The 27614-nt window shown below is 42.8% G+C and overlaps 1 protein-coding gene across 1 annotated transcript in view; it reads left to right on the top strand.

Moving 5' to 3' along the window:
• Positions 1-6770: 6770 nt before the first annotated feature.
• FRMD6 (FERM domain containing 6) overlaps positions 6771-27614 on the top strand; it is a 279964-nt gene continuing 259120 nt past the window's right edge. Inside the window, exon 1 of the mRNA XM_055437443.2 lies at positions 6771-6890. The gene's annotated coding sequence lies outside the window, so the exon portion shown is untranslated. The remainder of the gene's footprint in view (positions 6891-27614) is intronic.

Here is a 27614-nt window from a genome sequence, read left to right as displayed (position 1 = left end):
CTTTTCTAAATCCAGCTTGTCTATCTGGAAGTTCTTGTTGTTAAGGCCTTCTAGGTTTACAAGGAATTTGAATTTTTCTTTAAGTACCATAAGAAACTATTAGAGGATTTTAATCAGGGAGATGACAAAATTTGATTTGAAAATGATAGGCAAAAACTGTTGAAGATTACTCAAAATTTATTTTTTAATAAATATTTCATTTTTACATGTTTTAGGAAAAATGAAGGGAATTGAGATTTATTGAACACCTTTAATTTACTCCATATTGTTTTGTTTATGTTTCATGTAACTTTTAGAACAATTCTAGAGGTAATTCTCAGTATCTCTGTTCATCCTGATGGTAAAACTGAGACTTGGAAAGATTAAGTAATTTACCCCAGACCACATGGATAGAGCAAGCCAAAAATCAATTCCTGATGAAGAGTGCCATGTTATCTTAGTGCTTGAGAGTATAGTGCCTTCAACATAAAGGACATCTAATAAATCTTTGTTAAAATATGAAAAGAGCAAACATTTCCATTTAAAAATTTTATCTTCAATATCAAATGCCAAAATGATAGTTTAGCATAAAAAGTAAATAAAAATAATAGCATTAGCCCTACTTCAGTGAGGGTCTGAAAAGTTTTAGAAACTATCTAGAAAAACTCAGGACCTGTGTTTAAATTAGAATCTGAGTCAGTGTTCAGTCATAGGGAACACAATCCACTTTCTTGAGCAGAAAGAAATTTAATCCAGGATTTCAATACATTCAGAATTGTTGGAGAGTGATACTTGACCTCTTCAGGACTGTGACTGACATTTGAGAAGTCCTGGCACCTGAGTTACCTGAGAAATTTATGGAGAGTGACATCAGAAAGAAGACAAACTAGATTTTTGGCCCTCGTCAGAGAAACAGCAACCAGAAAATACTCAACAGACAAGATGCCTGTGTGAAGATCTCAAAATTGTTGGTAAGGTTGGAAAAGGGGCTGCCAGGCCAGGACTCCTGGCTGACCCCTAGAGCAAATGACTACCTGACCTGCCAGGGGAAGCCCCCTCTACCTCCTACTGCTACTCAGGAGCGGGATGTGACTAGAAGTTCATAGACTAGACTGAACACATCACCTTAGCTGCAATGAAACAACCCAGGGAACTCCACCATCACCACCAGAATAGCCCCTCAGCAGTCACACAGCTGGAGCCTGGACCCTGGACCCTGGACCCTGGGACACTGCTGAAGAATAGCTCCTGTCTGCCAACAGCAGAGTAGAAGCATCAGGAATAACAGTCCCACCCCTATGTCCATCTTTCAAATCTCCCACACATGTATCTGTTGGCAGGACTGATTTGCAAACCATACCCTGGCCACAAGGAGCCTATAGAACATAGCTTTCAGCTTTCCAACCTCTGTGTCAAAGAAGGCAAGTGGGATGGACAGTGGATACCAAGTACTCACAGTGACATAGTCTTCTCCTTTCTGCCCAAATGAAGTATCTGCCACTTGGCAAAGCAGTTGTGAAACTCTTTAGAAATGTAACCAACATGGTAGGGTTTGGGTTGACACCAGTCAGGCTGCATTAGCAGCTTCCTGTGTGAGAAGCTTCTTGGGTCTGTGTTTGTCCCATGATACTTCTTCTGTCCTCAAACAGAAATGAACAGAGGATTTAGATTACGCCCTAGAAGGTCCCCAGAAGAACACAGTGTGATTACAGCTCACATGATGTCTCGACTAATCTTGCTGAATGTTTAACCAAGTTCATAGCATCTGTGGATGGTAGGATTTTAAGAAGCCTGAGACTGTGGGTCTTAGATGGCCTCTCACCAACTACCAGCTTTGAGAAGGTAGAGGATATCTTTCCTTTGCACCACAGCTCCCTTATATGAGAAGTTTATTTTCAGAGTGGACCTGACATGAGATGAAGATTAGATAAAGCCAGTCTAGTAAGTCATACCATACCTTACTCCTCAGAAGTTTGAGCTGAGAAATTTGAGAGCATTCCATGTCAGTTGAGGATATAACTCTTTTCCCCAAGTCCTCACAGAAAGACCTTGACTTGACTCTTGGCTTTAAATATAGAAGTTTGTTAATTAGATTCTCATGTGTCCTTAGTGGCACTTGAACAATGCTGATCACTTCCCTGGTCCATTCAGACCTTTGCTTATCTATAGACTCAAACACAGGTTGCTTATTTAATGTTGAAAGTGCTAACTCCAGTGTTGGGGTTGCTTGTCCTTCTTCTGAAGATGCTGGAGATTCCCTTCTTTGTCATTTGACATATATTATTTAGTTCAGTTCAGTTCAGTCGCTCAGTCGTGTCCGACTCTCCGCGACCCCATGAATCACAGCACGCCAGGCCTCCCTGTCCATCACCAACTCCCGGAGTTCACCCAAACTCATGTCCATGGAGTCGGTGATGCCATCCAGCCATCTCATTCTCCGTCGTCCCCTTCTCCTCCCGCCCCCAACCTTTCCCAGCATCAGAGTCTTTTCCAGTGAGTCACCTCGTTGCATGAGGTGGCCAAAGTATTGGAGTTTCAGCTTTAGCATCAGTCCTTCCAATGAACACCCAGGATTGATCTCCTTTAGAATGGACTGGTTGGATCTCCTTGCAGTCCAAGGGACTCTTAAGAGTCTTCTCCAGCACCAGAGTTCAAAAGCATCAATTCTTCGGCGATCAGCTTTCTTCACAGTCCAACTCTCACATCCATACATGGCCATGGGAAAAACCATAGCCTTGACTAGACGGACCTTGGTTGGCAAAGTAATGTCTCTGCTTTTTAATATACTATCTAGGTTGGTCATAACTTTCCTTCCAAGGAGTAAGCGTCTTTTAATTTCCTGGCTGCAATCAGCATCTGCAGTGATTTTGGAGCCCAAAAAAATAAAGTCTGACACTGTTTCCCCTGTTTCCCCATCTATTTCCCACGAAGTGGTGGGACCAGATGCCATGATCTTCATTTTCTGAATGTTGAGCTTCAAGCCAACATTTTCATTCTCCTCTTTCACTTTCATCAAGAGGCTTTTTAGTTCCTCTTCACTTTCTGCCATAAGGGTGGTATCATCGGCATATCTGAGGTTATTGATATTTCTCCCGGCAATCTTGATTCCAGCTTGTGCTTCTTCCAGCCCAGCATTCCTCCTGATGTACTCTGCATATAAGTTAAATAAGCAGGGTGACAATATACAACCTTGATGTACTCCTTTTCCTATTTGGAACCAGTGTGTTGTTCCATGTCCAGTTCTAACTGTTGCTTCCTGACCTGCATACAGGTTTCTCAAGAGGCAGGTCAGGTGGTCTGATATTCCCATCTCTTTCAGAATTTTCCACAGTTTATTGTTATTATATTAGCCAAAAATCTCTGAACTTGCAACACTTAAGAGGAATGCCGTAATGCTATGTGGATGACATGGAAAGGTTGTAAGATACAGTATTAAGTGGAAAAAAGCAAGGTTCAGAGTAGTATACATAGTATGTATATATGTATAGTATAAAACCATTTTTATTTTTGAAGCATTGGTGAAATGTAGCATCAGCATTGCCCAGGAACTTGTTAGAATGCTGATTCTTAGGCCTCACCCCTGCCCCTCCCACCGCCCAGCACCCAGCCATACTACTGAATCAGAAACTCTGGATGTGGGGCTGGCAGTGTGACCTCCAGATGGTAGAGAGCCACAGCTCTAGTGTGTCCTGTCCTGGGATTGTTTGCTACTATATGTAGTGTCCTAGGGTGTGTATCCCCACTTCCGGGTGGCGCTGCTAAGTCACTTCAGTCGTGTCCAACTCTGTGCGACCCCATAGACGGCAGCCCACCAGGCCCCCCTGTCCCTGGGATTCTCCAGGCAAGAACACTGGAGTGGGGTGTCATTTCCTTCTCCAGTGCATGAAAGTGAAAGAGAAGTCGTTCAGTTGTGTCTGACTCTTAGCGACCCCATGGACCGCAGTTTACCAGGCTCCTCCATCCATGGGATTTTCCAGGCAAGAGTACTAGATTGGGGTGCGCTTGTGGTAAAGAATCCACCTGCCAAGGCAGGAGACATAAGTTTGATGCCTGGATCGGGAAGATCCCCTGGAGGAAGAAATGACAACCCACTCCAGTATCTTTGCCTGGATAGTCCCATGGACAGAGGAGCCTAGCGGGCTACAGTCAATGGGACTGCAGAGTGGAATGATGACTAAAGGGATTTAGCACACATGCAGAGTATGTATGGGTTTTTAACACCTTTAAAATTTGCATATGATCCCAGTAAATGAATTACTGAAATTTGCAAAGGATTTTGATTTCATTCTCCCTGATTCATCGTATTCATATTTGTCTTTTCTTTACAAAACCAGTAAAATTTAAAAAAAAAAATTTTAATGTGCTGAAAAATGCTGGCAACTAGAAGAAAAAAAATATCTAGAGAACTATATATTAGGCCGAGGCTTTTCAGCCTTTGATGTCCATACAGATTTCTGGGGGGCCTCGTTAAAATGTGACAGCGGATTGAGGCCTGAGGTTCTGCATTTGTAACCAGCTACAGGCCAAAGCATTGCTCTGTGGATCACATTTTGAATGGCACACCACTGAAAAATCAGCCATGGTTATTTCTGGAAGGTAAAATTATGGGAGATTTTCACTTTGTGCATTTCACCTTTGTGTATTGTTTGAATTTAATTTCTTGCAAAGAAATTATTGGGAAAGAAGAGTATAGAATTTAAAAATCTTTCATCAGAATTTGTCTTACTTCTATCTCTCTCTGCTCTGTAGGCTTCAGTTCAGTCACTCAGTCGTGTCCGACTCTTTGCAACCCCATGAATCACAGCACGCCAGGCCTCCCTGTCCATCACCAACTCCCGGAGTTCACCCAAACTCATGTCCATGGAGTCGGTGATGCCATCCAGCCATCTCATTCTCTGTCTTCCCCTTCTCCTCCCACCCCCAATCCTTCCCAGCATCAGAGTCTTTTCCAGTGAGTCAACTCGTCGCATGAGGTGGCCAAAGTATTGGAGTTTCAGCTTTAGCATCAGTCCTTCCAATGAACACCCAGGATTGATCTCCTTTAGAATGGACTGGTTGGATCTCCCTGCAGTCCAAGGGACTCTCAAGAGTCTTCTCCAGCACCACAGTTCAAAAGCATCAATTCTTCGGCGATCAGCTTTCTTCATAGTCCAACTCTCACATCCATACATGACCATGGGAAAAACCATAGCCTTGACTAGACGGACCTTTAGTGAAAATTTCCAAGAGTATATGAAAAGGAAACTGATTTATTGGTCATATGCATTTCCATGCCACCCAGCTTATTGTGGATATAAATACTAAAGAGAAATGTTTTTTTAAAGTGGTGTTAGGTGGTAGAGGGCACCTGGAAAGGACTCATATTAGCTGGAATTTTTTTTCAGTGGAAAGCATCAGAAACCTAAGTAAAATAGGCTTAAGGAACCAAACAAGAAATCCAAAGGAAATGATATTAATAGTTTCAGTCACGGCTGAATCTAAGTCTTCATCAAATGACATCCTTAGGAGTTGGTCTCTTGCTCTCTCTAAGCTCTCCTTTCCTCTGCAATAGCTTTGCCTCCATGTAGTCCCTCTTTCCCTAGGATGGCCACCAGAAGCAAGAGGTTCTATATCACCAGATTAGCAGCCACAGCAAGATGAGAACTCCTCTTCGCAGCAAGTCCCATCAATTACTTCTGCTGGCATGAACTCCTCTCTGGATCAATCTCCCCATCAATCTGACTCTGACTAGCTCAGCTTTGCCATAGTTACATTTCTGAAGAAGCCTAAGGGTGGTACAACCCCACCCCAAAAAAACTGAGAGGAAGGGATGATTCCCCAGAGGAGAATTAAATGTTGATGTAAGAACAAGGCAGACAGATATAAAAGTGAGAGATGATGTTATTTTACTGTGCAGATCTTGCAGCGCAGTATTCTCCTTTTACTTATTTGGAAACCAGAGTAAGTCACAATAGTAAACAGTAGACCCAAGATTTCCCTATTTCTACCCCTTTGCTATAGAAACCTCTGTACTGTGTTACCTCTTCTTCTTGGAAACTAGAAATGAATTGAATATGAAGCCTCTATAACACATGCTTACTACTGAAATGTCTTCTTAAACACTGTATTTCAGATATAAAACGTAGAGGCACTTTAATTGCATGTCGATCATCTTTGACTTTCCTACATTGACTGCTCATAGTAAGTAAGAAAACCACATTCCTTCTGTAATAGTAATTCTTGCTCCTCCTTTCCTCCTTGGGCAAACAAGTTGAAGCTTGATGAAGTAGCTGCTGGTCTACTTGGAAAAAGTTTGAGTCCTAACCAGGTGATTCCACGAGTGAGGTGGATGCCCTGTGGATGGAGGGGCTCACAGAAATTTCTGATCTTCTTTTGTGGCATATTTTATCTCAGGAACTTGATTAAATAGTCTAGACTTGGTCCTCCCTTTGGGCGGGCTTGTTGTCCTCTCAGTTTTCCCAGGCACAGAATTATCCTTGTGGACAGGTACAGGCATGCATCAGAAATCTGGAGGCTGGCCCAAAAAGTATGTCTGCTGTTTGTAAAGGAGAGATGTAGTAATTACTTATGAGTAATGCAGTGGCAGCTCTTCCTTGAGAAATTAAAACTGAAAAAGAGGGCTTTCCTCTGCTCGAAGGAAGGGTATTGGGTGAGCGAATTCTTGCCCTGGGAACTCTCTCTTCTCTTTTTTCCCCAAACTCTACCCCTTTATCCCCAGACATCCTTTCTTAAGCACCCTACTCTGGCACTCAGCAAGCCATGGGAATTGGGAAGAATTGGCTGAAAGTAAACAGTCTGCTTGCTCATAGCAATTGAAAGTTTTCTTCTGACGATTCTGGTTCCAGGGGAGGGAGCTGAAGCCTGTCCCATTTGGAGAGCAGCAGCCTGGCTTCTGGTGGCCACAGCAGCAGGTAGGAAACAAATGGTTGTTCTTACCTTTTGTTTTTTGTAAAGTATGATTTGAAGGCAAATTTCATGTTAAGTATCAATGTTTTGGGCACAGAATCAACAAAGGATTTAAATAATATGATTTCTGTCTGTCAATCATCCCAGACTAATGAGAGGATTGATTTCTTTTCTGGGGAGGGGTTGGCTTAGGTTGTCCAATATAATAGCCGTTGCAGTCCGTACCAGGAAGAAATTCATGCCTTGATGAATTAGACAGTCTCTGCATTTTCTGGATTTTCCCTTGTAGTGTGCGTGTTTACGTACATAAGTGTCCCATACTCCAGACAAACAGTCAACTTTGTTAAGAACACTCACAAAAGCACAGATGATGATCTAACCAGAAGACAGGCCCCCTCTGATGCATTGTTTTGTTCTAAAGTTTTCAAGAGCCCATCAATGGACTTCTTGTAAAACACCACCATACATTTTTAAAAAAAAGAAGTTATTTGGAGACATCAATGTTAAATAAGTGTCAGTTACATTCATATCAGTTACACCATCACTCTTTGGGTTGCCAAAAAAGACTTTTATGTATTTTGGGGTCATGTACTTCTGTATAAGGGATATAACTTAGCAAAACTAGACAAGAAACCATAAAGGGAATATGATGAGCTGTTACAGAGTTTGTCATAACCAGATCCCAAATGTTGTAAAGATGAAATATGAGGTGTGCGTGACAGAATGAAGGAATAAAGGGAATATGGAAAAGAACAAACTGGAGTTCTATGAGAATTTTCAGGTCTATCTTTTTTAAAGAAACAAAGTTTGAGAGTCAGCAACCAGAGAATCAATTCTCAGAGAAAATATTTGTGAATTGTGTTATTATGTTATTTTTTAAAATGACCATATATTGAGGTTGCCTGTTGTTTGCCATTTTATGTGTACATTTGTCTGTGTGTGAGAGAGAGAGAACTCATGGAGAGAGAACTCCATGTATCTCCTGATACATGGAGTTACAGAGCAGTGCTGGGCTTTTTTTTTTTTAGTATTTATTTATTTTATTTGGCTGCACTGGATCTTAAGTTACAGCACTTGGGATCGTCCAGCTTTGTTGTGGCATGTGAATTCTTAGTTGCAGCACATGGAATCTAATTCCCTGACCAGGAATTGAACCCGGCCTGCTGCATTGGGAGTGTGGAGTATTAGGCAGTGGGTCACAAGGAAAGTTCAGATGCAAGGCTATTTTTAAATGAACTTCAGTAAACACTTATTATGCAAGCGTTAATCAGCACCTCTGTATTCTGGGCATTGTCCTAGGCCCTGGACTATATATATATACATATATACATACATATGTCTATATATCATGCTGCATTTCCTCTTCAGTAATCTTTTATGTATGTGTGTGTACTCAGTCATTCAGTTGTGTCCGATTCTTTGAGACCCCGTGGACTGTAGCCCACTAGGCTCTTCTGTCCATGGGATTATCCTGGCAAGATCACTGGAGTGAGTTGCCATTTCCTGCTCCAGAGGATCTTCCTGATCCAAGCATCAAACCCATGTCTCCTGCATTGCAGGTAGAGTCTACCATGAGATAAGAAGCCCTCAGTAATCTTTATGGAGTTGTCTTTTTGTTGGTAACACCTAAGACAGAAGTCAGAAATCTTTCCTTTCTTTTCCTCTTATTTGTGTTATAGAAAAAAAAGAGAACTCCAGAGATTTAGTACAATTACTGGAACACAGCTTCTAAGGTGGCCTGGTTATCAAAGCTGCTGCTACTGCTGCTGCTAAGTTGCTTCAGTCGTGTCCAACTCTGTGTGACCCCATAGACGGCAGCCCACCAGGCTCCCCCGTCCCTGGGATTCTCCAGGCAAGAACACTGACTTGTGTACTGATCTGCTAGAAAAGCATATCTTGTCTTCCAGTTGGAAATGACAATTTGTTGAAACCAAACAGTGCCTCCCCAGCTTCCATAAAATCCAGTGCTCTGAGGCCAAGGAATAGCAGAGCTCTGCTGTTTGATTTGGGTCTTGTTGTGAGTCTTGAGTTCCCTGGTTAAGAGTGAGGTGCTGGTCCTTGACAGGATGTTTGGCCCCAAGGCAGGGGTGATGCCGTCTCTGCACTGTTTTCTCCCCCAAACCCTGTGGGAGTGAGAGAGGTGAGGAGGGACGTGGACAGAACTCCTGCCCCAGTGGAGGAGTCTTCTCCAGATGTCTCCCAGGGGACCTTCTTCATTGTATATCATGTGTGAATGGCCCGTGTGTGTGTGTGTGTGTGTGTTAGTCATTCAGTTGTGTCCGACTCTTTGCCACCCCATGGACTGTAGCCCACCAGGGTCCCCTGTCCATGGAATTCTCCAGGCAAGAATACTCAAGTGGGTTGCCATTCCCTTCTCCAGGGATGGAACCTAGGTTTCCCACATTGTGGGCAGATTCTTTACCATCTGAGCCACTAGGGAAGCCCATGAATGGCCCCTGAGCCCTCAGCAAGCATGACTGAATCTCCTTGAAGACCAGCCCTGATGCCTCTTCTGCCCTGAGAAGCTAACTTCTAAGCTGGCCGAGACAGACTCAGGAACTAGGCTGAATAATGTGGATGGTGCATCATTACCAGCACACTCCCTTCCTCTTCACTTCTCCCCTACAGCTACCACTTTTTGTGGTTGACATCAATAATACCTAATTCCTCACTCTGGAAAATGTCTGAGTTGGTCATGACAAAGCCAAGGGCAGAATCAGCAACAACAACAGAACAAAAATAATAATAGCACCTACCATGTGTGAGCACTGGCTGTGTGCCAGCCACTGTGCTAAACACTTTACATACATGATTTCATTTATACTTTACAACTGTCTATGAAGTAGGGAATGCTGGTATCCCCATGATACAGACAAGGAAACTGAGGCTTAGCCATTTACCTGTTGTTGGGAGATTCACATCTGAGTGCCAGACTCCAAAACATTCAACCACAGCTGTGATGTGAGTGATGATCAAGTTTATAAACACTTAAACATTAACTAAGAGAAAATAGAAAAACAGACCTGTGAAAAGGGTGCTGGGGCAGGTGGCCTTCTGGCTCCCTTGGCTTCCCTGCCCTTCTGTGATGCCTCTGGGAAGGTCTGCCAGAGACCACCAGGGAGACCAAAGGGCTCGTTCTGCTGCCTGTGGCTTCTCTCTGCAAGTGGCCTCTCATCCCTTCCTTTGAGGTCTGGCAGCCGACATTAATCTTGGTCTTTGTTTACAAACAAGGGTCAGGCATCCTGTTCTTTCTTTGCTATTTGGGGCTGACTTTAATTCCAAAGGAGCATATGTTTTACTTCCACTGTGCTGGTATTTTTGGAGACAGACTCCAGCCTTAAGAGGCATCTGAGAGAATCTATAACCTCTTCTTTCCCTTTCCTTGACTTTCAGCTAATATATTCCCCAGAACCTACCTGAAAGCTGGAGGAGTTGTCCGATAGGGATGGTTTCTGTTTCATCAACTACCACTGCTAGTACCGTTGGAAATTCCTCTGCGGAAGAGATTGTGGTCTCTAGCCTGTTTACCCATTGGCTCCACAATTCACAAGTCATGTCGCAGGCTCTTTTCTGGGGAATACTCTCACATCTTGAACACTTTCTGTTTTCACCCTGACGGCAAACTGTTCTGTCTCCCAAGACTAAGGATGCCAGGCTCAAATCAGAAACCTGTGCAGTTTCAGGCCTCTGCACAGAAACTGTTTGATGGCCCTTTGGTTGACTAGAGCAGCACAGCAAGACCTCATCCCCTTAGACTTACAAACTATTTTTATTGTGTGACTTGGTAATGAACTAGTTCAGTTCAGTCCAGTGGCTCAGTCGTGTCTGACTCTTTGCGACCCCATGAATCACAGCACGCCAGGCCTCCCTGTCCATCACCAACTCCCGGAGTTCACTCAAACTCATGTCCATCGAGTCGGTGATGTCATCCAGCCATCTCATTCTCTGTGTCCCCTTCTCCTCCCGCCCCCAATCCCTCCCAGCATCAGAGTCTTTTCCAGTGAGTCAACTCGTCACGTGAGGTGGCCAAAGTATTGGAGTTTCAGCTTTAGCACCAGTCCTTCCAATGAACACCCAGGATTGATCTCCTTTAGAATGGACTGGTTGGATCTCCTTGCAGTCCAAGGGACTCTCAAGAGTCTTCTCCAACACCACAGTTCAAAAGCACCAATTCTTCGGTGATCAGCTTTCTTCATAGTCCAACTCTCACATCCAAAGACAACCACAGGAAAAACCATAGCCTTGACTAGATGGACCTTGGTTGGCAAAGTAGTGTCTCTGCTTTTTAATATGCTATCTAGGTTGGTCATAACTTTCCTTCCAAGGAGTAAGTGTCTTTAAATTTCCTGGCTGCAATCAGCATCTGCAGTGATTTTGGAGCCTCCCAAAATAAAGTCTGACACTGTTTCCACTGTTTCCCCATCTATTTCCCATGGAGTGATGGGACCAGATGCCATGATCTTTGTTTTCTGAATGTTGAGCTTTAAGCCAACTTTTTCACTCTCCTTTTTCACTTTCATCAAGAACTTAAAGGATCCCTTTTTTTGAGATTTGGCCTTAACTTACTTGTTTCCAGTTTCAAAGGGTTTCCTTTGTCTTTCATTTTATTAGGAGAGATTGAAAGGGTTGCAGATTTGAGGTAACAAAAAGGAAGGGAGCTAATATTAACTGAGCACCTACTATGTGCTGAGTATTCTACTAACCTCTGACATATGCTGGGCTTCTCTGGTGGTAAAGAATCTGCTTGCAATTCAGGAGACCCAGTTTCAATTCCTGTGTCCAGAAAATCCCCTGAAGAAGGGAATGACAACAGAACCTGGCAAGGTAGAAAGGCCCATTTTCAGCTGAAGAAACTCAGGGTCAAAAAGAGTTAAGTTAGTAAGTATGGTGGAGGTGTAAAAACATAAGGCAGAATGCAAAGCCCAGGTTGCTTCCTTTGTTCCTCACTGCCTCCACCTGGATTCAAAACCCCTTCCCAGTGGACAGGATGGACTCAGATTGTTGATCTCATCTAGTCTTCCGAAACTTAGGTATGTGATACCTATTGGATGAACAAGACTCAGAGGGTGTTGCTTGGGTTAATGGAAATCAGTTTCTATTAAGATTTGATAGTTTCCTACTCATCTCAAAGATGAATGACTTCCAGAGGAAATGGTCTTCACATGAAAAGGTTTAACCGCCAAGATCCTAATCAACTGTAATCTATTTGTATCACCTTTGATTTTCTAGACCTTGATCTTAGCAATGTGTCTTTACTTACATATGCCCTACTTTGTGTTTCTAGCATAGTTTTATTCCATAGACACAGGTCAGTGTCAATGAAATGACAGGCTTGACACTTTTGCTGATATAGTTTTCTGGCCTGTTACGCAGGCCAATTCCTTGTTATTGAGGATTTGAGATGGTTCAAAGATCACTTTTTCTATTTGTCATCGTTATTGTTGTATTTGGAGGTTATGTTTTCCAAGGAGGACATTAGTGAATGAAACAGTATGACAAATATTTATAACAAATTGCTGAAAATTTTGTTATAAATTTGATAACCTTACGTTGTCATCAGCAACAAACACAGTGACTTGTTTCCTCACAGTTCCATGTTGGCCTGATTTTTACTGAGCTGAAATCATTTATAGTTTTCCTCTGCAAAAATTTTGGGAGTTCTGATGTTGGAGGGTCTCTCTTCCCATCACTGAGGCCTCTACCTGAGGACCCCGCTGAGTCAGCTAATTGCTGCAATTGCCTTCAGCCAATCTTGAAGACCTGAAATGCCATGTTCTGTGGCCTGATGAAATTGGAGAGGTAGATAACAGGTGAGGGATAAGTTGAAAAGTAAAGAGAAATGGGTAAAACTCATAATAAATAAGTAGGTCAGAGGAGAAATAGAGGATATGGGAAAACTAGCCTCTTGGAGATTCTTGAAGACTAGGATATGAAGTACGTTTATTTGTTTCCTAGTTTATGTTGTAGTGAGCCTCTTGGGTGGCCCCTAATGATCCCTGTCCCCTAATATTAGCACCCTAGTGGTCCCTTCCCACATTCCATCAGGGTTGGTCTGTGTTACCAATAGCGTACAGGAGAAGTGATGATATACTATATTGTGGTTTCCATTTTGACTACTTTCTCCCTCTCCTGGTTCCCTAACTCTGGGGGAAATCAGCTGTCATGTTGTGAGCAGCATTTTGGAGAGGCCCATGTGTTGAAGAACATGATAGTAACAGCATCACAACCACAGTAGAATCCAAGTGACACCTCTGCCAGAAAGCCTGTCCCATCTGCTCCACTCTATTCCTTGTTAGACCAGGGATAGATATTAGTTATCTGTTGCTGTAGAACAAATCACCTCACAGTAATGGCTGAAAACAACAATGATTCATTGTTTATCAGGTTTTTTATTATTATTTATTAATTTTTTGTCCAGCCGAGTTGTTCTTACTATGGTTTTTCCTGGATCTATTCATTTGATTGCAGTCAGATGCAGATTTAAGATGGTGACACCCTCACATCTGGGGCCTCAAATAGCAAGTGATGGAACAGCTGGGTGGCCTTTCCTTTTGAGCTTTATAAGTGTGGTATTCTCAAAGTACCAAGAAGACAAGAATAGAAGCTGTAAGGCCTCTTAAGGTCTGGGCTTGGGGATATTGCACAACACCACTTCACCACATTCAACTGGACAAAGCAAGTAAAAAGACCAGCCCAGATTCAAAGGGTGGGAGGAATAAACTCTACCTCTTAATTAGAAAATTTTAAATAATGTGTGGTCAATTGTAATCCATCAAGTTCACCCCATGGTCACAATTATTTAAATTCCTCCCATAGGAAAAATACACTGCCCTCCTAAGACCCCTGAGATCTCATCCAGAGACCCCATTAGACTCAAAGGCCATGATCTTGTCATCTGAATCCGGTACAGATATAGATAGGGTTTCTCGTGGATAGCTCCTCTGCAATCAGAGATTAAGTTTAGTATTCCGGCCTAACAAGTCCTGTGTATTTCCTCTAAATTCTGCCTGTAAACTAAAACATACACCCAACATAAAGTGTTGAAACAGGGGCATGGTAACCCCAATAGATATTCCCATTCAAAAATAACACAATAGGAGACAATAGCAGTAATTGTTCCATAGAATAGCAATTCTGAAATCTATCTGGGTACATATCATCAGGTTTTCCAACTCAAGCAGGCAAGCTTTCTTGATAAGGGTCTAGGTATTCTCTGGATTCAGTCCTCTGGTTCTTGGCTCCATCTTCTGAGATGTCATTTCTTTTTAAATACAAATGGCCTATAATTGCAGCTAAGTAGCTTTCTCAGCCTGCATAGTGATTGTAGAAAGCTGGGTAGTCTAGAAGTCTCCTATCATTTTAGATACTTACTTGAATCAGACAGAATTCTTTAAAAACATTATGGATTTTCTATGTACCTCATTATTTTTCATTTCATTGAAGAAAATCTATACCTAAGATTCTTCTTGGGACAGGCCTTTCTCTACACTAGTGCTGTCTAATAGAAATATAATGTAAGCTACCAATATGAACCACATGCATATTTTTTAAAGTTCTAAGAGCCACACTTCAATAATGAAACAAATGGAAGTAATTTTAGTAATATATTTTGTTTAACTGAACATATCTATAATATTACCACTTCAATGTGGTAATCAATATAATAAATTATTAATAAGGTATTTTGCTTTTTCCTACTATTTTTTTTGAAATCTAGTGTATATTTTCCACTTAAAGTACTTCTCAATTTGGATTAGCTACACTTCAAGTATGCACGCAATGGTCATGTGTGGTTAGTGGCTACTGCCCTGGGCAGCCCAGCACCAGATTACTCAGAGCTATTTTGAGATTAGGCATCTATTTATCTTAGAAGTGCTTTTGTCTGTTGAAAAGATCTACTCAAAGTCTTTTAAAGGTCATAATAAAGGGTCTTACAGCCACAATCTCGAGTAATCTTTACACTGAGACCATTTCTTGTGTTGAGAATCCTTTGCCATCTGGAGAGGATGGAAATGAGGAACAGTTTTATTTCTAAACCCAGCAAGTTCCAGGTCCTCCCAATTTCCTCTAAATTCTGCTTTTAAACTCAGTGGTTACTTTTTTAACTCATCCTTCTCTCTTTGCGTACCTTTTAAAGCAAAGTTATAAAAAAAAATCTATTGGCACTTCTAGCATTAGGCCTGAAAACTTCTTTAGCTCAGACCCACAAATTTATTAGATATGTGTTTTTTGCCTTACAAATGTCTATAGATTATAGCTTTGAAGATTATTTCAGCAACTCAGGTGGCCCATTTTCAGCCTCCAAAAAAAAATTCCTAACTGCCCTTTCAGCCTCTGCCAACTATCTAGTCCCAAAGCCAGTGCCTCCCTCATGTTTCTAAGTTTCTGATATAGAATCACTGTACTCACTAATTTCTGTTTTAGTTATTCTTTGCAGAGTAACAAATAACCCTAAAACTCGGTGACAACAATAATTTATTGTTTCTCATGATTTTGTGAGTTGACTGGCTCTTTTAATTGCTGGTGTTACCTGGGCTTGCTCAGGTTAACTACCTTCAGCTGGAAAACCAGCTAGGGGTGGGGATCAGCATGGCCTCTTTCTCCCTGTGCTCTTGCATCCTTAAGGAGGCTAGACTTTGTGACATGGAGGTGGCAGCATTCTAAAGGAACAAGATTTAATGTATAAGCATTTACCAAATTTCTACTGATCTACATTTCTTGGTCCCATTGGCCAAAGTAAGCATGTGACCAAGTCCAGAGTCAATATGGGAGGGGTTACACAAGAGCAAGGGTCCTGGGGGGAATGATTAGTTGACAAATAGCTAATGTAAATCTCTTATAGGTGTCTTATGGATTACATGAGAGTATTTATACATAAAGCATTTTTTAGCATAGTACTACTGCTCTAAATCTGCCCAAATCCCCATAGGCAGACACTGGAATTTGGTTCCAAAGTTGCTCTTATTTCATATTTGGAAAGATCCATCCATGTCCTTGTCACAACCTAACAAAGACCGAGGGTTGAGCAGAGGGAACAGATTATGTCTAATATCAGACATTGTGCAAAAGACATCCACTGTGTTCTCTCATTTAATCCTCAAAGCAGCCCATTTTACAGATAAAGAAATAAGGCACAGAGAAACTAGTTACTTGCCCAAGGTCACACAGAAAATAAGCCTGGTCCTGGGCCCAGGCAGCCTGGCTCTGGGGCTGTACTTGTCATCACTTGTGATCAGTGTTGCATAGTTTTGTACACACAGGGACAGCAGGAGAAACAATGAAAATGTGGGAAAACAAGGCCTGGGGTGCAGAAGGAATCAGGGCAGCATCCCAGAGTCTGTATATTTTTCCCCAGTGTTTGGCCCTTTGGGTTTTCTATAGAAACTCTTATCTAGAACCCTGACTTTTCTTTGAACATCAGCTTTCCCATTCAGGACAAATAGATAGGGAGGGATTTTTTTTTTCTTAGTTGATCTTATTTGATTCTCATATATGAACTGAGCTTGTTAAGTTGAAAATCTTCTGATATATTATTATAATAATGTCTTGGTAGCCCTGAATGTTGGCCAGAGTGTGCTGTGTCTCAGAAGAACTTGGCAGGGCTCACTGTCACCCCAGTGGAGAACACACAGATCCCAGCAGAAAACAGCCACTCTGGTTCTGCTGCTGCTGTTTCAAGATTAATGACATGTGAAAGTGCCAAGTTTGCACGGTGAGAAAGACACGGCAGCTCACATTCACAACTGTGTCTTTTAAAATCTACCCAAATGTTGCTGGTGTTTCACTTTAAAGGGTTATGGCAGTTACACATTTGGGAAAATAATGTGGAAATATTAAAGAAATAAACTAAGTCTTCCCAGGTGGCACTAGTGGTAAAGAACCTGCCTACCAATGCAGGAGATATAAGAGACAAGGGTTAGATCTTGGGTTGGGAAGATTGCCTGGAGTAGGAAATGGCAACCTACTCCAGAATTCTTGCCTGGAGAATCCCATGGACAGAGGAACCCGGCAGGCTCCAGTCCACAAGGTCACAGAGTCAGACATGACTGAAGTGACTTAGCACGCACAGGTGAAAGTACTATGATGGAGTGTGTCTGAAGGAAGCGAGATCTGTGCTCCTCAACTACTTCCGGAGTAGTTTTTGTTTATGTGAACACCGAAGGGCCTGGGTAATTGTGTATTCAGTTAACAGAGAAAGAAGGTTTATGAAGGTAAAGCAACATGGAAGCCAGAGAAGACGCTGTGTTTACACAGATAGGTGTGAGTCACTCACCTTCAGTGCCCTGAACTTGGAAGCCCATACAGTGAGCAGAGAAGCTGTTTTGAAGTTAATTTCTATTGCAAGTGTCAACAGTCTCAAAAGTGTTGCCTTCCATTACAAAGCTCTTTTGATCTTTGATACTGCACGGATTTTTGCCATGAATACTTAAAGGAGCCTTGCCTGCTTCTCAGGGTGGCCTGTCATTAAGGAAACTGGTGCCCCAGGGAGTTTCCCTCTTCCTCCTTCATAGTAGAAATCATTTCCTCTGCCTGGGAACTCTAACCATTTGGACTTAGAATTGTGTTATGGACTGAATAAGAGATTGGAATCTCTCCGTGTCCTATTCCCTCTTGCCTTGCCTCCTCCTTTGAGGTGTTCAGTGAAAGAAAGCATTAGCGTTCAGTCATGTCCAACTCTACGATCCCATGGACTGTAGCCAGCCAGGCTCCTCTGTCCATGGAATTCTCCAGGCAAGAATACTGGAGCAGATTGTCATTTCCTTCTCCAGGGGATCTTCCCAACCCAGGGAATGAACATGGGTCTCCCACATTTCAGGCAGATTCTTTACTTTATGGTTTATCTTGTGTAGGTTCAGCACTGGAGGGGAGCCATTTATTCCCACGTTCTGCATGGTTGCTTCCCTGCATAAGTGCATGAGATATGTTCTCTGTGCCATCCCCCTACACCTCAGATGCCTAATTTATTTAAGAAAACTTTCATTTTTTGACTTGCAGATAATGACATCCGTGTATTTGTAACAGGGAAAGCCATGAAGTAATACAAATCATGGAGCAATATATTGTTTTTTAGATACATCCTTTCTAGTTAAGTCCTTACTACTGAGATAATAGAGGCGTTGTTTGTTCATTCATCAGTTTTGGTGAGTGGTGTGCGTCCAGTGCAGACTCATTTCCTGATGTGCATGGAATGATGTCCATTGAAGCAGTGGGTGTGGTTGGCAGTCCCTGTCTGATTCCCTGGGCACAGCCAGAGCTGCTTTTCCAGATGCAGTAGGCATCCCTGATTTGATGCAACAGACAAAGAGTGTTTTAAGGGAGCCAGGGAGAAAAATAGACAAGATTAAAGAAAAAAATAGAGTGATTTCTAGTCGAGTCAGAGTAAGGTTTTCTGGATCTGAAGACAAGCTAGAATGTCAGCTGCTAAAAAATGAAGCTGAGAGCTGACACACATCTCCATCCCTGAAGACTTTCTGAGGCAATTTTACTTTTTCTAGGTAAATATATATTAAAATGCTGAAGGTGAGAACCTACTGTATAGCACAGGGAAATCTACTAAATGCTGTGTGGTGACAAAGAGGGAATACATATATACATACAGCTGATTCACTTTGTTGTACGGTAGAAACTAACACAAAATTGTAAAGCGATTGAACTCCAATATAAAAAAAACAAAACCGAAAGATGCTGAAGAGAACAAAGTAGGCTAAAATGACCCAGATTTGTTTTACTGTGTCTCTACTTAAATTTAGACAGTCACTCCCTGTCCTTTTAATTGAGCTGTTCAAACCATAAATGAGAAGACACCCAGCTGATGGCACCAGGATGCGCCCCCTGTTCCTCTTCAGGTCCCGGGGCTTAAACCTGGCTCCTGGAAGTAGATCTCTGGCTGCAAAGCTCTGTCTTAAGGCAAACTCAAGTTATAAATGTTTTCTTCAGAGGCCGGCAGTGCTTTGAATTCTGGATCTCTAACAGTGGAGCAGAGCCCCCAACACAGGGCAGGCTTGGATGGTGGTTTGTTGACATGACCTGGCAGAGCTTAGAAAGGCTTTGGTCCCCCAGATCTCTCCCACCCAGTTGCCACACCACTAAGAAGTCATTTCTTTGTGTTAACAAATACGATTTAAACAAAGGCTTACTGTTGTTAATATAAGAAAAAAAGCTTATTTTTTTTCCAGTTTTTACATGAATTGGCTACATTTGATCTACTGTTTCCTAGTAATGAGCTGATCACCTCTGAGAGAAAGAAAAGGGGCTCACAAGCTGAAGACAAGGACAAAGCAGTCATCTGGCTGTCTAGCCTGTATGGGGCTGTAGGGACCCCTTAGGGAAGGGCTCCTGGCAATCAGTGTGTGGATTCTGTGTGCCCCTAATCCCCTTGCCTGTATCCATAGCCACAGCAGCTCTCCAGGGTTCCAAATCTACATTTACACTTTCCCTTTGGCTGTATCTATCCAGAGTCAAATGGTCACATAAGTATAGCACGTTCAAAATGGAATCCATGTTTTCTTCCTTTTTTTTTTTTTTTTAATTTTTTGCCAAAGCTCATATCTTCACTTCTGTTCCAGCTCTTCCTCAACTTCTGCCCTGCTTCTCCAACTCAGTTACCAGTCTTGGAAATTGTATGCCACCATTCCTCTGCTCCCTGCCTGGCTGCCCTGACCTCTTTCCAGCTCCCAGCGATTTCACAAAGGCCATTTCAGCAGTCTTTTTATTGATCTTCCTGCTTCAACTGCTCTCTCCCACTTCCTTTCCTCCTTCACACCACTGCCAAAATGAACTTTGTAAACACGCATTTGATCACTGCTCTCCTCTAAAACCCTTCCTTAAGCTCTGTCATCACTATAGAATAACCTAAACTCCATTGTACAGCACAGAGAGCTCATATCAGCCTGGCCATCCCACCTCCTGGTCACCCTGGAACACAGGCCTCGGTGACTTTGCTTATACTCTTTCCTCTGCATCAAACGACCTTTTCCTAGCCATCCTGCTGTCACCATTTCATCAAACCTAACATAGTGTTCTTGCCTGGAGAATCCCAGGGACGGGGGAGCCTGGTGGGCTTCCGTCTATGGGGTCACACAGAGTCGGACACGACTGAAGTGACTTAGCAGCAGCAGCAACATAACTATCTCCTCCTCCCTGAAGCTGTCATTCCTCCCGGCCGTCCCCCTACCCCCAGAGCACTTGAAATGGTGCTGCTCCCGTAGCACTGATGTTCAGCACAGTCAGTACCTACACACTGGAGTACTCCGCTGATGCTCATCATTGGTGACGGGGCTGCTAATGGAGAAAGAACTCGAAGAGATGACAGAGGAGAAGAGGAAGCAATGAACAGTGAGTTCAAACAGCAAATAAGATCTATCATTTAAAACCATCAGACTAAAAAAGATAAAAAGATTCATGATGCTGAGTGTCCAGGGCAGGGGAAGGGGAGGAAAATGGGTGGCTTCATTGATTTTTCGAAGGATGGAATATTAGTAGAGCTTTGCTTGTGATAGGAAAATTTTGAAAGGATGCATCAGTGCCTTTAAAAAGATAAGCAGATTTGACCCAGCAATTCTACATTGCAGAATTCAACTTAAGAGAATGACCCGATAAGGATTCAGTGATGTTTATATAAAGACCCTTGTTTCCATCAGCAATAATCTGGTGATAACTGAAATCATCTAACTACAGGCAATTTATTAAATAGATCACAGCACATTTTTATCCTGGGTTATTAAACAGCTGTTAAAAATAATAATATAGTTCTATTATTACGAATGTGGAAGGATAATATTTGTGATAAATTGTAGGGTAAAAAAATATGGTTATAAAAATACATGCATCCTATCATCTCCCATCAAAATATAGTATAAAGAATCATGAGGAATGTATGCTATCAGGCCAGCCATGCTTGTTTCCAGTTGATGGCATTCTTTACATTTTTCTGTATTTTCTGAATTTTTTGAAATGATCATGGATGAGTTGTGTACACACACACACACAGAGGCTATTCCATTAGGGGAAAGAGCAGAGAAAGACAAAAGCAGCAGTCTAGCCTGCTTAACTTGCCCACCAGTTCCCAGCTTCATTAACAGCCTCAAGGCATCCTGGCTGGTGGACATTTAAGGCAGCAGAGAGGCAAATGTGTCCCATACCCTTTCTGTTGATACCCAAGCTAGCCAAGAATCCACATGAGAGTGTCTAGAAGACACTGGGGACTAAATCAGTGGGTGACCCTGAAAAATTTATGGCCATAGACCTTTTCCAAGTTCTACCATGGGGGAAAGTCACTTTTTAAAGTCTCCCTATCAGGAACCCTAATCTGAGCTACAAGTTAGCAAGGAAGTTGGCAGTAGCCTCAGAAGCTGACGGCCTTGGTCCCCTTTCCCGCTCCTTTCCCCACCAACCCGCATCACAGTTCATGGAGTGCCTGCTGATTTCCAGTTCACTAGAAGTGGAGAAGGCAATGGCAAGCCACTCCAGTACTATTGCCTAGAAAATCCCATGGATGGAGGAGCCTGGTAGGCTGCAGTCCGTGGGGTCGCTAAGGGTCGGACCTGACTGAGAGACTTCACTTCCACTTTTCACTTTCACACATTGGAGAAGGAAATGGCAACCCACTCCAGTGTTCTTGCCTGGAGAATCCCAGGGATGGGGGAGCCTGGTGGGCTTCCGTCTATGGGGTCACACAGAGTCGGACACGACTGAAGTGACTTAGCAGTAGCAGAAGTACTCCAGAGTGAGTGTTTGTTGAAAACACTATCCAGTGGAAGCTGCAAGGGGCAGGCTGGGCATTGCTGTGGTGACAGTGCTGAATGCAGGGCCCAGAGAATGTGGCAGCAATCTTTGCCTCTGGATCATTCCCCAAACCTACCCTGTGGCTTGCTCAGATCCCTGGACCAGGCAGGGAGTCAGGAACACACAATTAGCTTGGTGCTAGAGGACAGGGTTGCCTTGCCCTCCAAGCTGTTCTGTGCAGCTCGAAATAGCCTGCACCCTGGGCCAGCTCGTGGGGACTGCCCCATCCTTCATTACTCCTTCCCTGCACTCTGACCACTCAGGTTCCTCCATCTTGGACCTTGAAGCCAGCTTCTCCCCGCGCTAGCTCCTCAGCCTGTCCACAGCTGTGTCGGTGGCCCAGAGGCCTGGGCAATGAGGTGGTTGGGAGAGCACCTAGCCTGCTCTGTGCATGACCCACGCTGGCCCTGCCTGTGCTGCACTGAGTCCTTCCCTCCTCCCCTCTTGGTAGCACTCCCTCCCCAGGGCCCCCCAAACCCATCTGGAGGCCTCAAGGCCCACACTGCCAGCAGTTTAGCCGGAGTCTGTCCCCAGAGCAAATTGTCTGGGAGCTCTGCCAGTTTCTGAAGAAAATCTGCTTTGTGAACAGGGGAAGAAGCCTCTTTTATACTTTCTGTTAATCACTTTATTCACATAAGAGGACTCTGCGTGCTTCCTTCCTTTCCCACAACTCCTCCTCCTCAAGCCCATGCTTCTCCGGGGACCTTGAGGAGACAAGTGCAAAGAAAGGAACAGGTGGTAAATGAGCATCCGAAATACGAGGGCAAAAGCGAAATAAATGTTCTCCTAAAAGGTTCAGTTTTTTGAAAGGTTGAGGTATTGGACTAAAGCACATTTTCCCAGAGCAGAAGAAAAAAATGATTGGGGCTGGACTGGGAAGTTTCTTGCAGCCCATTATAAGCACTCTCCCCCCTTCCACAAAACAAATAGCAGTATGAGTTATGTCTTTAAAAGCAAACTATAATTAAGGTCTGTTGTCTGCAAGGTAGATTTCTCTGTGATGTTTCTAAGCTGGTTTGATTTTCTCTGCCTCAACTTGCCCTTTCACTTTTGGCATTTCTCTCTCTTCCCATCCTTTCCTTTCTGCCTTTTGCCTTTCCCTCTTCCTTTCCTTCCCAGTATTCACTATTCCAAAAAGTGAATAGAGGCCAGCAGCGCAAGTATGACTATGAGAGAGTCAGACTTTTATGTTTAAAAAAATGTTTTAAAAGTCAAGCTTAGATGAGGGGCATCCTTCAGGTAATGAGTTCAGGAAGTCATGTATTTAACATCCTTGTCCACATTATTCAAGATGTTTATACAAATCCTTATTTAGAATTGCCTTTAGGCAATTTGTGCTTATAAGGCACACACACAAAAAGTCATCTCCTCTTATCCCCTCTTGATTATGTTTCTTCTTCATTAGGTTTAGCTCTAAATAACAGATTTCTGAAGGGAAAAAATAATTTTAAAGAAAATTGTTTTTGGTGGCCAAGATTGGCGACCAATAAAAACACACACATATGTATAGTTTAAGTAATCCTTCAAATCACTGCGGATGCTGATTGCAACCATGAAATTAAAAGACGTTTACTCCTTGGAAGGAAAGTTATGACCAACCTTGATAGTATATTAAAAAGCACAGACGTTACTTTGCCAACCAAGGTCCGTCTAGTCAAGGCTATGGTTTTTCCAGTGCTCATGTATGGATGTGAGAGTTGGACTGTGAAGAAAGCTGATCGCCAAAGAATTGATGCTTTTGAACTGTGGTGCTAGAGAAGACTCTTGAGAGTCCCTTGGACTGCAAGGAGATCCAACCAGTCCATTCTAAAGGAGATCGATCCTGGGTGTTCATTGGAAGGACTGATGCTAAAGCTGAAACTCCAATACTTTGGCCACCTCATGGGAAGAGTTGACTCACTGGAAAAGACTCTGATGCTGGGAAGGATTGGGGGCAGGAGGAGAAAGGGACAACAGAGAATGAGATGGCTGGATGGCATCACTGACTCAATGGACATGAGGTTGAGTGAACTCTGGGAGTTGGTGATGGACAGGGAGGTCTGGCATGCTGTGATTCATGGGGTCGCAAAGAGTCGGTCACGACTGAGTGACTGAACTGAACTGAACTGAAGGGCCTTCTCAGTGGAGATGGTCTAAAATTATTTTGTGAAAATAGAGCAATGCTGGAGTCAGGCATAGCACTCAGAGAGGCCACGACGGAAAAGAGTGTTTCACTTTCACATATCAGTTCAGAGACATTGCATGTTGTTTAGTTTTTATCAGTCTTGTTGCCATATAAGGAAGGCTGCTGTGACCTGTGATGTGCACTAACATTTTATTGCGTGTATTCTGTGATATACCAGGCTCCACACTGAGCATGTTCTGTGCAGCATCCTATTTAATTCTCGCAGCAGCCCTGGGAGAAAGCTGAGGCTTTGAGAGGCAGGGAACTGAGCATGGTCACACAGCGAGAGAGATGCAGACCCAGGAGTTTGACTTGTTTTGCTGATCCCAGGGCCCAAATGACCCACTTGCCAACATGAGTCAGGTCATTTGTTTTCTTTGTGCTCCTAACACATCCAGCTGTTTAGAGCCTTAACTAACATACCACATCATAAACTGCTCAGTGTTACATGAGTGCTCGTGCCTTTCTTACATGGCTGTCTCACCTTAATTCTCAGTAGTCTCATTACTTACATTCCACCCCCCCACCTCAGGAACTTCTCATTTTGTCCTAGAACATTATTCATGATTTCTAAAAGAAATCCCAAGAATTCTTTATTTCTGCAGATTTTCACTCTAGCCATTTGTAGATGTTTCTCAGTTGCCTCATAAAGGAGATCTCTGTAGAGATGTTTTATCATTGACATACTACAAACAGTATACGTTATTTTCTTTGTAAATCTTAAAAGAAATCTCAATACATAAACATATTATATCATGTAGTCACAGTTCCATCAAATATGCTTGGTAATTGGTACCTCATCCAGAACTTGCAAATCTGCATTTCTCTTAGGAAGTAAACCCCATGACTAACACCTGAAGGATCCACCTTGGCTACCTTCTTTAGTTTCCTCATTTCCCCATAGCCTTTGTGGTGGCAGCATTCTCTCTGACCTTTCCATGTGTGTGTGCTTCTCTGTTTGGCTCATCTTGAAGTCGTGTGTGGATCTTCTCTTTATCTTGCTCTCCTCCATGGTCCACAGCTCAGAGTGAACCTAGAGGACTGCTTGGCAAAGACTGTTAATTTAACTGCTTTATTCATCTGCAACTCTGTCCCACGTCCCTGTAAGCAGCCATACTACTTTCTAACCTATCCCCAGGTGGCTACTTCCGATTCCACATATTAAATGAGAAACTGATGTTCCTCAGAGTAGAGGCTGAGGTCAATTTTAGGACCACCAACAATTTTCGGTCTTAACTATAGTTTCTTGTTTCTAACCTTGGTGGTGGTTTTAGTACCAGCTTTTCAAAAGTAGAAGAATTGTGACTGGCTCAGATAAGATAGTATCATACAAGCCAGTGGCCATGAACTAAAATGAAGAGGAAGGAAATTCTGATAAAGTGAATAACAGCTTTGATCATAAAAATTCTTTAAAGTTAAGTCCCATATTAGGATAATCTATTTCAAATTATGAGGTGATGCTGTCTCACAGAGAAACATGAATCCTTTTTGGAGGTTGTAGGACATTCCACCTGACAAGTTGTCAGCACTTATGATGAAGTAATGTAAACAATTGTGTGTGTTGCTCAGTCATGTCCAACTCTTTGCAACCCCATGAACTGTAGCCCACCAGGCTTCTCTGTCCATGGGGATTCTCTAGGCAGGAATACTGGAGTGGGTTGCCATGCCCTTTTCCAGGGGAATCTTCCCAACCCAGGAACTGAACCCAGGTCTCCCTCATTGCAGGTGGATTCTTTACCGTCTGAGCTACCAGGAAAGACCAATGCAGGTAATTAGGAAACCCCATTAAAGATAGAAAAACTGAAACAGAATAGAGCTAAGTTTCTTGAGAGGGAAAAATTGGTTAAAAGGTAGGATTGATATAGAAGTTTAATTAAGTTGTAAATTCAATATACATATTTTATTCTTATTTTCTACTAATAGTACTTCACAGTGTGTATATGCATAAGTATCATATGGTCATCTTCATCATTTTTAACCCTCTGTAGTACTAGATTAGAAATGAGGGACGTTGAATTTGGGATTTACCTTTATGATAAGCTCAGCCATTGAAGTCTAGCCAGGCTGTCCTTCAACTTTCTCATCTTTAGATGGATAATAATTATGCATGTGAAGGTGTTGTGGCAATTTAATTACTATTTTAAAGTACTTGGAGATCCTTAGATGAAAGTTGCTTATCCAAAGAAAAATTATCTTATGATCCCAACCATGTTCCTGATCCAGATTTTTGGTCCAAAGTGAAAGGGGTTAACCTAGAGGCTGGGAAGCTCCACTACTAGAATTGTGATAAGAAACATAGACATGAAGCTTGTCAGCCCTTGTGCAGAGTGATCATTTATTTTAAGTTACCACAATGCTGCAGCAAATCACCATGTCCCCAGGAGACAATGTCATATCATCCATCAAGCCTGCCACTGGGGAATTTTCTGCCTCAACAACTGCTTGTACTTAAAGCTGGCTCATACTAAGAAGTCACAACCTCCTTCTGATGGTGGGTCTCATGAATCCATTTTTTTTTTTCAAGATGGATATAAAAAACTAGTCTTCAGGATACAGAACAAATTGGTGGGTTCTAGTAGCTGTGGAGGAGAGCAACTGGGAAAAAGAACGGGCTGTATTTTGTTCCTTATTTCTGGAACCCACTTAGCTCTGCTCATGTGATTAGAATGAAAGAAAAATAAGGCTTAGGGCTCAGTGGTAAAACAACTGTAGCTGCCCTGAGGAAGTTCCTCTCCTGCTGCCTCAGTGTCTCCTGGGTTTGACCACAGAGCACTGGCCACTGGGCACCTGGAGCACCTTCCCCTTCCCTGCACTGGACATTGGTGTGTGTAGGAAAAGTGGCTATTTGAAGTTTGATGGGAAGGCTTTCTACCTGCACCCTCTCAAAATGAGGAACGTCCAATATCAGTCCCACCCAGACAGGCACAGTGATATTAGTGGTGGGTTGGGGTAGGGGAGTCTATGCTAGACTTCCCCAAAGTGTCCCTACAGGACCCTATTGAATCAGAGCCACCTTCAGAGCACCCTGAATCTGGGGGCTTGGGACTCTGCATTTTTATAAGGTCCCCAGATTTCTTGTACCTGGAACAGAGAAAGGGCTCAATACGAGATATAAGGTCCCTTTTATCATCTATGGGCATTTGGATTGCCTCTCCCACGTGTCTCTGCCTGCTTGTTGAATCCCGGATGCAGCCAATACGGGGCAGCAGACTGCAAAACACAGTGTGGTTGCACAGAGAGAAAGGAATAATTCTCCAAGCTTTCCCCTACCCTAACACGTTCTTTAAAAGTAATCCCTCTCAAAGATCTTTAAGATATTAGTAAAAGCAGTTATTAAGACTGGTGATAAGGAGAGAGAGGGGTAAACAGAAAATGCAAGACAGGTAAAGAAGCTAACTGTGGATATTGCTTTTTTTTTAACCTGTTTTCTCTCCCATCAATCAACCAACAGCAGAGTATTCACACATACTCTGAGTTCCTGATCCTCTGGTTCAGCCATGGTGTTGCCTCCACCCTTATTCTAGAGGCTCGTTGTGCCTCTTTTCTTTGATTGTGCTATAGGATAGAAATAGACCCACACCACACATCCCCCCTCATTCAGCCTCGTCCTTCAGTGGTCCAATTCTGATAACAAAACTCTGCCCCTTGCTCCCAAATGCCCAGGCACTCCAACCCACCTGTATTCCCCAAACCCAGATCTTAGCTGTATCTGCGCAGCTGAGTACTGAGTATCCCAGTACAGATTACTCAGATACAGCTGTACCCACTCTATCTGAGTGCT

Source organism: Moschus berezovskii, chromosome 9 (assembly GCF_049115385.1).
Source record: "Moschus berezovskii isolate FMDL1 chromosome 9, NW_MosBer_1.0, whole genome shotgun sequence".
Classification (NCBI taxonomy): domain Eukaryota; kingdom Metazoa; phylum Chordata; class Mammalia; order Artiodactyla; family Moschidae; genus Moschus; species Moschus berezovskii.
Note: the sequence above shows the minus strand (reverse complement) of the source record. Positions and strands in the feature narration are given on the sequence as shown.